Raw genomic sequence first — 14735 nt, forward strand, 5'->3', positions numbered from 1 at the left:
GTACCGCATCTTCAGACCCTGATGCCATCCTTGAATTAGCCACAGCCCTGCATGATGAAATCACCAGCCAGACACAACGCTCACATGCAGTGCAGCCACTGGTCAAGGTACTGGCAACACTCCATTTCCTCACCAGTGGATCTTTCTAACGTACAAGTGGAGTCGTGTCTGGGATGTCACAATCCACCATGAGCAGATGTGTGCACCAGGTTGTCCCCGCAATCCTCACACGCATGTCCCACCACATCATCAAACCCACCCATGAGCATCTGCGGCAGAAGGCAATGCATGATTTCTACAGAATTTCTGGATTCCCACTCACCGTTGGGGCCATTGATTGCACACATGTGGCACTACGGCCCCCCATGCCACAGAGCACATATACCGCAATCATAAGCAGTGGCATTCCATCAACGTACAGGTGATAGCCGATGCCCAATGCCTCATATGGCACGTCCGTGCCAAACACCCCGGGGCCAGCCACGACAGCTACATATACCGTCAAAGCAACATCCCAACAGAATTCAAACAGAACATGTACAGGGACAGCTGGCTGGTTGGTGAGTGACATGGGAATCAGGCATGAATGTCCGACCCCATGATGCAGACATCACGAGGGGCACATGCACGACTGACATCCTCCTGTCTTTTCCCTTCCAGGTGACTCGGCATATGCACTTGGGCCTCATCTCCTGACTCCATACCGGAATCCCCAAACCAGAGGAGAGAAGATACAATGCTGCACACATATGTACCCGTGCAGTGGTGGAGTGCACATTTGGCATCCTGAAGTCCCATTTCCGATGCCTGGATAAGTCCTGGGGGACCCTGCTGTATTCCCCAAACTTTGTGTGCCAGATCATCAGTGCATGTTGCGTGCTGCACAACTACGCCATGAGAAAGGGCCTGGAGATTGACATATGTGATGACCTGACCCCCGAGCCACACAGTCCCCCCTGCCTGAGGCTACCCCATCTGCTGAAGGAACAGCAGTCGGGAGTTGCCTCGTGGAACGCATCTTTGCTCGTTAAACACACACACATTCATCATGGCACACGGACAATGCACGCATGCACACCACTGTGGTCCCTAGCTCACACACACCACATCCACCTCACATTGGTTTAGCCCAAGTCCACCATGCGGGACTTGGGAGCAGCAACGCCACGCCAAGGCCCCAATGATGTTGCTGTCCATTCATACCACATTCACACGGTCGTGGGGATAACCTCTCCCCTATGACCCAAGGTGATACGCCTTGCTGGCAGGAATGTCACCTCACATTTACACACCAGTCACACTGTAGGCTGCACTACTGCCCGTGTGCAGTGACTACAAAAAAAATAAAAGGGATCATGCCATTGGCCGACATGGCATGCCCTTATAGGAGGACGGCACATCCTTCTGTGCATGTCTCTCCAAAAAAAAAGCTCATAGTCTGAGCAAACAACAAAAAGAGCAGTCACTTGCCCTCTTGTGGGCCAGGCCTGGTGCCACGGGTACGGCTCCTCAGTTGTCTAGGGGGAGACTCGGGTGGGGGGGTGGCGCATTAGGACGAGGTTCATCCCCTGGTCTGATGGCAGATGAAGCATGCATGCCCTCCAATGCTACGGCAATGCGGCTGAGAAACGAGTTATTATCCGCCTGCATCCACAGCTGGTGGGTGGTAGTCTGCCGCTGGAGTCGCCTGTTGTGCCAACCCTCTGCCTGGATGGCAGCAGTGTTTGCCTGGATAACCTTCCCCAGGCTCTTCACCTCCGCCACAAGGCCTGCTGCTGTGGCCTTCAGCTCCCCAATGGCCAGGGTATGTCACTCCAGGCTGGCCTGCACAACCGAGCCATGGTCCCCAGATGGTGAGAGACCCCCTGCCACCATGTGGTGCTGCATGGCCTCAAGGGTCTCAGTTTGGTCACCCAATACTGTGACCATGGCTGCGCAGTTAGCGCTCACCTCCTGCAGGCAGTCTGACATTGAGCTGGTATGGTCAGCCTGCTGAGTGAGGCACTGCTTCATAGTGACTGCGGTGCCCTGCACAGCCACTGTGCATTCAGCCTGGGTCTTGGCCGAGGAGGCCAGGCTGTCAGCCACACGGCGCAGGTCACAGGCTAGATCACCCATGTGGCATGTCTGCCTTGCCTACTCCCTCTGCAGCCCTTCTTGGAGGGATCCAGCTACACCCCTGGTCTTTCTTAAAGCCTTCCTGGGGGATGGAGAGGCTTGTGCCCGTCCGGACAGGGTAGCCTTGGAGAGGGTAGCCCGGTAGGGGGTTCCCCTTGATAGGGTAGCCCTGGAGGGGGTTCCCCTGATGGGTGGGGAGGTGTCTGAGGGTCGGGGGAAGGTGGAAGCCTCTTTAAAATAGAGGCATTCCTCCTGGTGGAGATCCACCAGCTCCTCCTCAACTATCTCTAGAGGAGAGGTGTGGGCACTCCCCTCCATCGATATTACTGGGCTTCCCAGGGGGTCAGGCTGAGGCAGAGGATGTTCCGGGGATTGCATGGGTCGGACACCGGCAGATGATGGCCCAGCTCCCTCCAGCACATCTGTGGATGACACAAAACATTCACATGTTGGTGGACCCACACACTTGTCACATGTTCCCTTGCACCCCCTCACATGCTACACACAGAATGGGGTATAAAACACACTTACCTCCCCTCAAGTCCTGGTCACTGGAGTCAAAGCCCTCCATGCCCTCCACCTGCTCCTGCCCCAGACAGCTGGCGATCACCTCCTCCTCCGGTGTCAACCTCAGAGATGAAGCTGGTCCTCCTCCCGTGCCCCTGAGGTGCCTTCTCATGCTGACCAGCTTATCCAGGACCTGACGTCTCATGTCGTTAATCTTCTTCTGAATATCGTCGGAGGTCCTGGTCTCATGCCCAAGAGCATTGACCTCCAGGGTGATCTTCTCATAGAGCTCCCTCTGCTGTGCCTTGCTGGTCTTGTCACTCTGTGCACCATGGAGGTAGGCATCATACTGGCCTATAGCTGAGGTCAGGATAGCCCTCTGTTCCATGAAGACATTTTTCTTCCTCCTCTCCTTGTCCATCTTAGCAGCTGCCATGGCTCCACAAAAGTACTGTGCTCCAGGGGGGAAACAAGCAAACGGATGTACTTTTTGCGCTGGATGGGCGTATGGCTGGGCGTATTTATGCGCTCGGCATAAGCCGGTGGGCCGGCGTATCTCAGGAAGTTGCACCGGCGTAGTTGTGAGCATGCGCACAGGGGTGCTGGGCATACGTCCGCATCACGGCGCATGCGCCATTAATGATACGCCGGGCGTAAAACATTGCACCTCGCTCGGACCTTCATTTGCATGGGGTCACACCCACTTCCACCTACGCCGGTTTGCGCCTTCGAAATCCACGACACGCCAACACAGCTTTGGGAGCACTGGCTTCCTGAATTCCATGCTTGCCTCTCTGCGCTGCGTCGGCGTAGCGTAAAGAAGATACGCTACGGCGGCATAAATATGCGCCGATGTCTGTGAATCTGGGCCTAATTTTCTATTTTTAAAACCTCAAAGTGTATCCAAAGCCCAAACTTTTTTTTTAGTTTTATATAGTTAAGAAAATGATTAGAACCCCTATGAGTTTTTGTATTGTCTGTGGAGTAATTCACTGGGGCAGATTCATCAAAGAGATACGACGGCGGATCTCCTGATCCGCCGTCGTACCTCTGAGTCCAGCCGGTCGGATCTATGAGGCTGATTCATAGAATCAGATTCCGCATAGATCTCCCTTAGATCCGACTGGTGTAAGTGACTTACACCAGTCGAATCTTAGGCTGCAATCTACCGCCGGCCGCTAGGTGTCGTTGCTTTTTTTTACGTGTCGGATATGCAAATGAGGACAACCGCCGATTCAAGTCTGTACACCCGCCCGTTGCTTTTTTTTAACATCGTTTGCGTTCGGCTTGCTTGCTAAATTGCACCGGCGGATCGTAAAACACGTAGATCGAGCGGATCTAAAGATCCGCTGATCTACATGAATCTGGCCCACTGTCTCTATTTGTCCTGATGACTGCTGTCACTAAAACTTAAAGTAAAATAAATAAATATTTAGTTGCTGTCCAAACAGGTATAGATGGAAAATCTTCCATTGGGAACACTTAATCTATTTACCTTATTTTTCGGACTATAAGACGCACTTTTTTCCTCCAAAAATGTGGGGGAAAATGTCCCTGCGTCTTATAGAATGAATATACATTAGGCCCCGCCCCCCACCACTGCCGGTCCCGCCCCCCCCGCCCCCATACGACATGAGAAGTAAGTGAGGGGGAACAGAAATAAGTTCCTGTGTGTGGAAAACCCATCCACCTGCTCATCTCCTCCCTTCCTCCATTTGCAGCTCCGTCCTCTGCTCTGTAACTGTGTGCAGACAGTGCAGCTGATGGCTCGTGAAGTGTAGCTGTCCTACAGTACCTGCCACCCGAGAATGTGTTTTTAGCACGACGGCATCGCACTGATTCTCGGCGACAGGGTGCCGACATCTCGCGCTTGCTGGAATAGTAAAAGCACATTCCAGCAAGCGCGTCATAGAAGCGACGGGAGATCCGACTTGGATTCCCGCCAATTCTACACGTGTGCGGCGTTTGTTATGAATCCTGAGGGGAAACTCCCCGCCGGATTTTAAATAAAAATCCGGCATGGGTTCCCCTCTCAGGAGCATACCGGCCCTTAGGTCTGGTATGGGTTGTAAGGAGACCCCCCTACGCCGAAAAAACGGCGTAGGGGGTCCCCCTACAATCCATACCAGACCCGTATCCAAAGCACGCTACCCGGCCGGCCAGGAAAGGAGTGGGGACGAGCGAGCGCCCCTCAACATGGGGGGTTGGGTGCTCTGGGGCAGGGGGGCGCACTGCGGCCCCCCCACCCCAGAGCACCCTGTCCCCATGTTGATGAGGCGTAGTGTATCTTTGGTGGCGTAAGGGCGCGGAATTCAAATGGATGTGATGGGTTGTGTTTTATGTAAATACGTCGTTAACCCGACGTAAACAACGTTTTTTTTAACGGCGCATGCGCCGCCCGTGGGGGTATCCCAGTGCGCATGCTCGAAATTAAACCAGAACAAGCCAATGCTTACGACGATGACGTCATTCAACGCAAATCCCTATCCGCGAACGACTTACGCAAACGACGTAAAAAATTCAAAAGGCGACATGGGAACGACTGCCATACTTAACATTGAGTACGCCTCATAATAGCAGGAGTAACTATACACCGGAAAAAGCCGTACGCCTGTCGGATCGATCCGAGATGCAGTCATATCTTGTTTTGTAGATGCAAAACAAAGATACAACGCGCAAAATTTGAAATTACGCATCAAGAGATACGCCGGCGTAATTATTTTGTGGATCTGTCCCTGTGAGTGTGTGCACTTCTCACTCTGTCCAGACGAAGCTACGCACCCACGTTGCGAAACGCGTTGACGTCATTGGGCGACGGACGCCACCATAGCAAACGCCCTTAGCATCGCGGGAACCGAACCGCCTTTGAAATTAGAGGAATCAGAGGGGGAGGAATAAGCACGCACGGACCACAACACAGGGCTGTGACCCCCGGTCTTACCCTTACAGCTACAAGGCACCTGCACTCCCCGTTAAGCATTTAGACCCGCTACCCAATGTGGAAGAAGCTAACCGCAACTCACTATACTACAATAGGCGGCTTCTAAAACAGCTGGTCTTTCCTGCATTAAAGACTGCATCGCGCAGACGTATCTGGAGGATCGCAGACACTGTCAGCAGCAGCTGCAATTTTGCTATGCAGTGACGGGAGGACTTTTCAATACAGGGTAGCCTTGAATCTACTCATCCAGCAGCTGGTAAGATCGTTCCTTTCTTACTCATATTGCATCCTCAATAGGAACTCGGGGGCCTACTCATGCCCTGTATTTGAATAAGAAAAATAACTCTGATGCTAAATAGCATAATCACAGGAATGATTTATAGTGCCTTATTCTAAGTTCTCTCCTCCTATTCCCTCATACAGGAAATCATAGGAAAATATAAAGGGACTACACTGGTCTTTGCTCCCTTTTTTTCTTTTTCCCTTTTTTTCTCACAGGTTGTTACACCCACAAAGAACTGTCACCCTTAATGGATGTCTCCCCTTTTTTTACCCCAATTGGGTCTTTTTTTGAATGACAGGACTTACACATGGTGCAGCCATCATCAGGTTTATTCAGTTCCCCCTTGCAGGGCCATTTCTGCTGATCATTCCTTATAACCTAATCTTTTGGTAATCTATTTGGTCGATTTTGGCCAGAATCCTCAGCAGAAACGCTCCACTAGGCGTCCGGATCGCCTTCATTGTTGTTTTTATGTTTGTCTATTGTTTGTGTTTACATGTGGTACCTGTGTCACACCTCTACGAACTTTGTTCTTTAGTGTGGCATTGACCGGCCTTATTGGTAGGTTGTTTAACAGAGCTTATTAGCTCTGTTGGTATTTATGTCCTTTTGATATCCCAGTCTATTTATATTTTGTACTATCTCTATTTTTCAAATAAACAAATATTTTATATTAAATATTCGCGTCCGTTCATGCCATAGTAGCCCCCTTTGTTGTCCCCAGAGGTACTATTCTTAACCCCTCTGTTGGACAACACCCTCCTGTTTTGTACGCACTTCTCACTAACCCCCTCTATCCTCTCTCTCTCTTCCTAACCCCAGCTCAGCATAAAGAACATCTTTTAGAAAATCACCCTTTGCAGGGATAATGAATTTAGCTCTCATTTCCAGGAGCACATATTCAGGGACAATCTCTCCTTCCTTCTGTGTGCATGTTTCCAACCTTTTCCTCCACTCTTCATCGCTGAGGAGGAGTAGCACAGTTAGACCTTGAAATCATTTGAAACAATGCATTTCCCTGTGCTGTGCAAAGCTGTACAGAGTACACTGATCAATGATATGTAATTTCTCTTCCTGCAGGCAGCCAGTGACAATCTTTGCAGCAAAGTGGACTGTGTTTTTAATTAAATTAAATGTTATTCATTAATGTCAATGTTCAGGCTGCATTAATGGCACAGGTCAGGCTGCATTAATGGCAATGTCCAGGCTGCATTTCATGGGCACTGGTAAATATTTTGGTACACCATTTGGTTCTAAAAAAAAATGTTTCTTGTTTTCCTCCTTTAAAACCTAGGTGCGTCTTATGGTTAGGTGCGTCTTATGGTGCGAAAAATACGGTAAATGCTGTTGTTTGATAACGTGCATATCAACAATTTACAAATGCAGATTACATTTATAAAGACATGTACTGATGCCTAAAGGCTAAGTTCACCTTTTCCCCCAAAATTACAGCTTTCCTTTGTACTAATATACCAATAATGTACCTTTGTTGCAAAAAATAAAAAGCTTTATTTAATGTTGTAGGACAGGCTTCACCTCACTTCTCCATTACTTCCTGCGCTGTTCTGGTATTTTGTTTTTGGTAAAAGAAAACTGTTGGAAGGTAAAATAGTTCAACAGCTGACATTCAGGAGATGGCCTACATCCACCTATATGGATCCATGCTTCTCCAATGCTGACAATGTCAATCAGTAAGGTTCTCACTAAATACACAGCCATCTATTGCTTTGTACCTTATTCTTGCATAGATTGTTCATTTGGCAGAATGTGCAGGACCTGAGTGATCACATAACAGCTTTTGTGGACCAGAGTTGAAAACAGGAGATGTGGGGTGGTGGGGGAGGCGGTGCGACCGAGCTCCGACATTAACGATTGATTTAAGAGCTCCGCTCGGCCGCTGGAGAGAAGCCAGCACCATCCACATCCACTGGCGACATTACTGCCTATCGACGCCTCTACTGCCTCCTTGGGACCCACCAGCAGAAAAACCCACAGTCTCCTAAAAAGCTGAAAGACTTCTTCACAGCACATGGGACCCATCAAAATGGCACCGGCGCTCCGGGGATTCTGACGGGGATGCGAGCAGCGATAACATCTGATGGTCGGCCACCGAAACCCCCGCAATCATCCCTCCCACACAGCGGATCATCCTCTGGAGCCTCCAGTCCCTCCACGAGGAGCCCGGCCAAACAAAAGCAGAGAATCACCTCACCTGACAGGCCACCCGGGCATCCGGAAATGGAGGTAAGCAGGCCTCACAACGCTGGGGAGCAGGCGCTGCAAAATACACCAGACCCCATTTCAGCATTCCCTACGTCTGACAGGCCGGTGTCAGACACGGTTTTAAAAGACATGCTACTGTTTCTCAAAGCCTCAGTGTACGCAGACATGACTGCAGGCATTAACCACTGCCAGAGGGAGGTGCAGGCCGTAGGCATAGGCAACAGGGTAGACCAGGTTGAGCACTGCCTGAGTGACTTTACATCATCCTTTAACACAATGGTGGATGCCCGTAGCAACCATAGTGAGGAAATAGACTGGCTAAAAAACAAGGTGGCAGATTTAGAGGACCATTCCAGGAGGAACAATATTAAAGTAAGGGGGATCCCTGAAACTGTACCTGCCACACAGCTGCTGTCCTACACGCAGGCATTCTTCTCCACCTTGCTGCCATCCCTGTCACCACAGGATCTCATTGTGGATCGCATTCATCACATTCCCAAACCCTCGTTCCTAAAAGATAACACTCCCAGGGATGTGCTACTTAGGGTACACTTTTACCACGTTAAGGAGCAGCTCATGGTGGCCTCCCGCAGGGCAGACAACAAGCACCCTCAATACGCCGACCTGCAACTACTCCCAGACCTATCCAGGCACACCCTCCAACAACGTCGCAACCTAGCGGCCATTACTAAGGCCTTGATGAATCACAGCATCACCCACAAATGGAAATATCCTGCCACGCTGTCGGTTACTCACAATGGCATATCAGTCCTAATTTCCACACTGGATGAAGGAATAGCAGCACTGTGTCAATGGGGCATCCTGCCTGACCATGCATCACCAGCCACCCTGGTTCCAACACCCAACTCACTGCAGAAAGGCTGGCAAGTGGTCTCACGCAAACACTCATCCAAGGTTAAAGCTGGTGGAATCATGTGAGTATAACACCAATCGCATCATACATTTCTCTCCGGACACAGGGGTTCCAGGTTTCAATCCCTGTTTTCTCCCTCCAGGATTTATGCAGCAGCTACGCCTGCACATGGATCAGTTCATAGATCTCTTTCTTATTGTGCTCTTTGTTCAAGCACCGTTAACTTTGTTTTTTCTATGCCACTTTCATTTTGTTTATTCTTTGTTTAAAGCAAGAAGACCAGCAACAAACTTTTGTTCCAACTCAGGGGCAACAGGGACTGACACTCTCTCCCAGGATAAGCCAAAGAAAAAAGACCGCTCAGGTGTGAAAATCTTCAAAGTGAGTGCTTCCCCCAGGACCACGGGTGCAGGCAATGCATATGAGAGTGCAAAACAAAAGAAAGGATTTCTTCTGGACAGCCACACTCCGAACAAAAAATTGCCTTTATTGTAAAAAATCAAAAACAGCACTACAAGTCACAGCATGTCGGCAGAGCACTATACTTAGCGTTTGGTAATAGTTCTTGCAATTGGTTTTGTTGTTTTTGTTGCTTCTTTTCCAGGTTTTTTCCTTGTCTCCCCTCACCGCTCTTTCTCCTCCCCCTCCCCTTTGCACCTACATACCCGTGCTCTGTGCACCTCCACCCCTTCGTGACAAACCTGGCCTACTACACCCTAATTTGGTGACTTCCCTAGACACCAAGGTACGCGGTGTCTTTCCTATAAATACATTTCAAACCCCTTTCCCAGACCCCCTAACATGAAAGTATTTTCGTGGAATGTGAAGGGACTCCAAACAAGAGAATGCTGGTCCTCAGACATCTAAATTGCTCGACAGACTATGCAAAGGCTCCTTTAGTCCCACCCATATTACGTCCCTGAGAGACTCCAGCGGCACCATTAATACCACACCACCGGTGATAAATAAGGCGATGCTCCAATATTACTCATCCCTGTACGTTCCAGACCCCATTGATAAACCGAACGCGAACGCTTTCCTAGAAAACCTGGCTATTCCCAAAATCACTCCCTCCCAATTAGAAGCCCTCAACGCTCCCATTTCTATCACCGAGATCTCGGGCACCATTCGCAAGCTTACCCCCTCTAAGGCCCCGGGCCCTGACGGCTTCACAGGCAAATTTTATAAGACCTTACAAACTATAGTTGAACCCACTCTACATAAAGTATACAGTGGCGTATGGTCCGGCGGCCCCTACCTCCCTTCGGGAAACCAGGCTATCATCAAACTACTGTCCAAGAAGGGAAAAGACCCCCTCGAGCCAGGCTCATACAGACCGATATCCCTACTGAATCTGGATCTCAAGATTCTATCTAAGATCGTTTCCAATAAGCTCTCTGACATCATCCCATCTCTAGTCCATCCAGCACAATCAGGCTTCGTAAAGGGCAGAACGGCTACCTTGAATATTCGTAAAGTGATGCTGGCCTTGGAACATGCCAAACAGCACCCTGACGGCGACTTTGCCATCATTACCCTAGACGCGGAGAAAGCCTTCGATAATGTCAGTTTCGAGTGGCTTTCTTTATCCATGGCGAAAATGGGATTCTCTGGCCCCTTTTGCCACCTTATTGACGCAATGTACACAACCCCTTTAGCAAAACTGGTGGCTGCTGGCATACTATCAGAGGAATTCCGCCTTCATAAGGGGACGCAGCAGGGTTGCCCTCTTTCCCCGCTCCTTTTTAATACAGCCTTAGAACCCCTATCCAGACACCTTACCCAAGTAGCCCCCCTTCATGGTATACAAGCAGGTGCCCACAAACTATGTTCTTCTCTTTTTGCGGACGACGTCCTCATCTTTTCGGCAGACCCCTCCTCTGATATGCTCACCATTAAAACAATTTTCGATAAGTTCCGCGTCTGCTCAGGTCTCCGAATTAATTATGCCAAAAGTGAAATCCTCCCCCTAGGTACTCGACCCGACCCCCCTGGACACGACACTCCATCTTCTCTGTCGCTAACTCTCATATCACCTACCTCGGCATAAAAATTGGTAAACTACCCTCCTCTCTGTATCACCTGAACTACCCCCCCTTGATTTCTAAAATTTCTCAGGAATTGATGAACTGGTCTGATCTGCCGCTCTCGCCCCTGGGAAGATGTCACCTGGTCAAAATGGTCAGCTTTGCCAGACTGTTGTACCCGATGCAGACTATCCCTCTGCTCCTTCGCCATAAAGACGTTAAACTTATTGAATCGGCTATCTCTAAATTTATATGGCAAGGCAGGAGACCCCGCATAGCTATGAAAAAATGTTTTCTTCCCAGACGCGAGGGCGGTGTTAGTCTTCCAAATGTTAGAACCTATAACTTAGCATGCTTATTGAGAGCTGGTTTAGACTGGATATCACAATCGTCAAGATACTGAAATTACTTCCTCAAATCTGCTATGGCACATCCTTTCTCCCTGGTGGCCCTCCTCCACTGCAAGTGGAAGTTGATCACCCCCACGCTCCAACATAACTTGCTACTCAGAGACGCAGTCATCGCCTGGAGGGAAAGCAGGAAAAACCTTGGGCTATCCACTTTCATGTCAAGACACCGTCCTATCCAAGGCAACCCCAGCTTCCCCGCGGTTCAGGAGGGGGGGCGCTCTCTCGTCCCCCCCTCTTTTCTGCGGCCGGCCAGGTTACGTGCTCGGATAAGGGTCTGGTGTGGATTTTTGGGGGAACTCCACGCCATTTTTTTTACATTTGGGGTGGAGTTCCCCTTAAAATCCACACCAGACCTGAAGGGTCTGGAATGGATATTTGGGGGGGACCCCACGTCATTTTTTTTAAAAACTGACGGTGGGGTTCCCCTTAATATACATACCAGACCTGAAGAGCCTGGTAATTGAATTTGGGGGGACCCCACACTTTTTTGTTTTATGAATGAATTCTCTCTGAATTGCCGGGAGCCATTATAGCCACAAGTCATTTTTAAATGACTTTTTTTCCTTCAGAAATTACACTTTGTGCAGAGTGTGCACTGCCAAAAAATTCGTTTTTTTCGTTTATATTATTTTTTTTTATTTTTTTTTTCGTAAATTCGTAAATTCGGGAAATTCGAAAAATTATTTTTTCCGTTTTTTGTTTCATTAGTTTTTTTTTATTTTTTCGTAAATTCGTAAATTTCGAAAAAAATATTTTTTTTCTTTTTTTTCCTTTTTTGTAAATTCGGGAAATTTTCGGATTTCCGAAAAAGCAAAAAACGAAAAAAAAAACGAATGAAACGAAAAAACGAATGAAACGAAAAAATATATATATATTTTTTGGAAATTCGGAAATTTACGAAATTTCGAATTTTCAATTTTCGATATTTCGAAATTTCGAATTTCCGAATTTTCGTATTGCAGAATATGTTCGTATTTCAGAATTTTCGTATTTTGAAAAAAACGAATGAAACGAAAAAAAAAATATTTTTTTCGGAAATTAACGAATTACGAATTTCGAATTTTTCAATTTTCGATATTTCGAATTTCGAATTTTTCTATTTTCGATATTTCAAATTTTTCAATTTTCGAAATTTCGAATTTCGTATTTTTCAATTTTCGAATTTTTCAATTTTCGAAATTTCGTATTTTCGAAATTTCGTATTTTCGAAATTTCGTATTTCGAATTTTTCAGTTTTCGAAATTTCGATTTTCAAATTTTTCAATTTTCGAAATTTCGAAATACGAAATTTTTCAATTTTTGAATTTCAAATTTTTCAATTTTCGAATTTTTCAATTTTCGAATTTTTCAATTTTCGAATTTTCGAAATTTCGAATGTTTGAAATTTCGTATTTCGAATTTTTCAGTTTTCGAATATTTAATTTTTTGAATTTTGAAATTTTCAATTTTCGAAATTTCGATTTTCAAATTTTTCAATTTTCTCGAAATACAAATTTTTTTTAGTTTTTGAATTTCGAATTTTTGAATTTCGAATTTTCCAATTTTCGAAATTTTTCAATTTTCGAAATTTTTTAGTTTTTGAATTTCGAATTTTTAAATTTTCGAATTTTTAAATTTTCGAATTTAGAAATTCGATTATTTCAAATTTCGAATTTTTCAATTTTCGAAATTTCGAATTTCGAATTTTTACATTTTCGAAATTTTGAAATTTCGAATTTTTCCATTTTCGTTTTTCAGAATATTTTCGTATTTCCGAATTTTCGTATTTAAAAAAAAACGAATGAAACGAAAAAAAAATATTTTTTTCGGAAATTAACGAATTACGAATTTCGAATTTTTCAATTTTCGATATTTCGAATTTCGAATTTTTCAATTTTCGATATTTCGAATTTTTCAATTTTCGATATTTCGAATTTCGTATTTTTCAATTTTCGAATTTTTCAATTTTCGAAATTTCGTATTTTCGAAATTTCGTATTTTCGAAATTTCGTATTTCGAATTTTTCAGTTTTCGAATTTTTGAATTTTTGAATTTCGAATTTTTGAATTTCGAATTTTTGAATTTTCGAATTTTTCAATTTTCGAATTTTTCAATTTTCGAATTTTTCAATTTTCGAAATTTCGATTTTCAAATTTTTCAATTTTCGAAATTTCGAAATACGAAATTTTTCAATTTTTGAATTTCAAATTTTTCAATTTTCGAATTTTTCAATTTTCGAATTTTTCAATTTTCGAATTTTTCAATTTTCGAATTTTTCAATTTTCGAATTTTTCAATTTTCGAATTTTCGAAATTTCGAATGTTTGAAATTTCGTATTTCGAATTTTTCAGTTTTCGAATATTTAATTTTTTGAATTTCGAAATTTTCAATTTTCGAAATTTCGATTTTCAAATTTTTCAATTTTCGAAATACAAATTTTTTTAGTTTTTGAATTTCGAATTTTTGAATTTCGAATTTTCCAATTTTCGAAATTTTTCAATTTTCGAAATTTTTTAGTTTTTGAATTTCGAATTTTTAAATTTTCGAATTTTTCAATTTTCGAATTTAGAAATTCGATTATTTCAAATTTCGAATTTTTCAATTTTCGAAATTTCGAATTTCGAATTTTTCCATTTTCGAAATTTCGAATTTCGAATTTTTCCATTTTCGAAATTTTGAAATTTCGAATTTTTCCATTTTCGTTTTTCAGAATATTTTCGTATTTCCGAATTTTCGTATTTAAAAAAAAAACGAATGAAACAAATTTTTTTTTTTTTCGGAAATTCACGAATTACGAATTTCGAATTTTTCAATTTTCGATATTTAGAATTTCGAATTTTTCAATTTTCGATATTTCGAATTTTTCAATTTTCGATATCTCGAATTTTTCAATTTTCGATATTTCGAATTTTTCAATTTTCGAAATTACGAATTTCGTGTTTTTCAATTTTTGAATTTTTCAATTTTCGAATTTTCGAAAAATCGAATTTTCGAAATTTCGTATTTTCGAAATTTCGTATTTTCGAAATTTCGTATTTTTATCGTATTTCGTATCTTTATCCATGGCGAAAATGGGATTCTCTGGCCCCTTTTGCCACCTTATTGACGCAATGTACACAACCCCTTTAGCAAAACTGGTGGCTGCTGGCATACTATCGGAGGAATTCCGCCTTCATAAGGGGACGCAGCAGGGTTGCCCTCTTTCCCCGCTCCTTTTTAAGCATAAGAAGGGGAAACTGTACCCCTCATTAATGAAATGGAGCAGGCTAGACACAGGCTGAGATTTCGAGATGATGCTAGCAACCCTGTTCCCTCAATCATTTTACTGATTCTCCTTCCCAAGAAACCTGATTCTGTGACGGATCAAACGGGT

This window comes from Rana temporaria, chromosome 9 (genome assembly GCF_905171775.1).
Source record: "Rana temporaria chromosome 9, aRanTem1.1, whole genome shotgun sequence".
Classification (NCBI taxonomy): domain Eukaryota; kingdom Metazoa; phylum Chordata; class Amphibia; order Anura; family Ranidae; genus Rana; species Rana temporaria.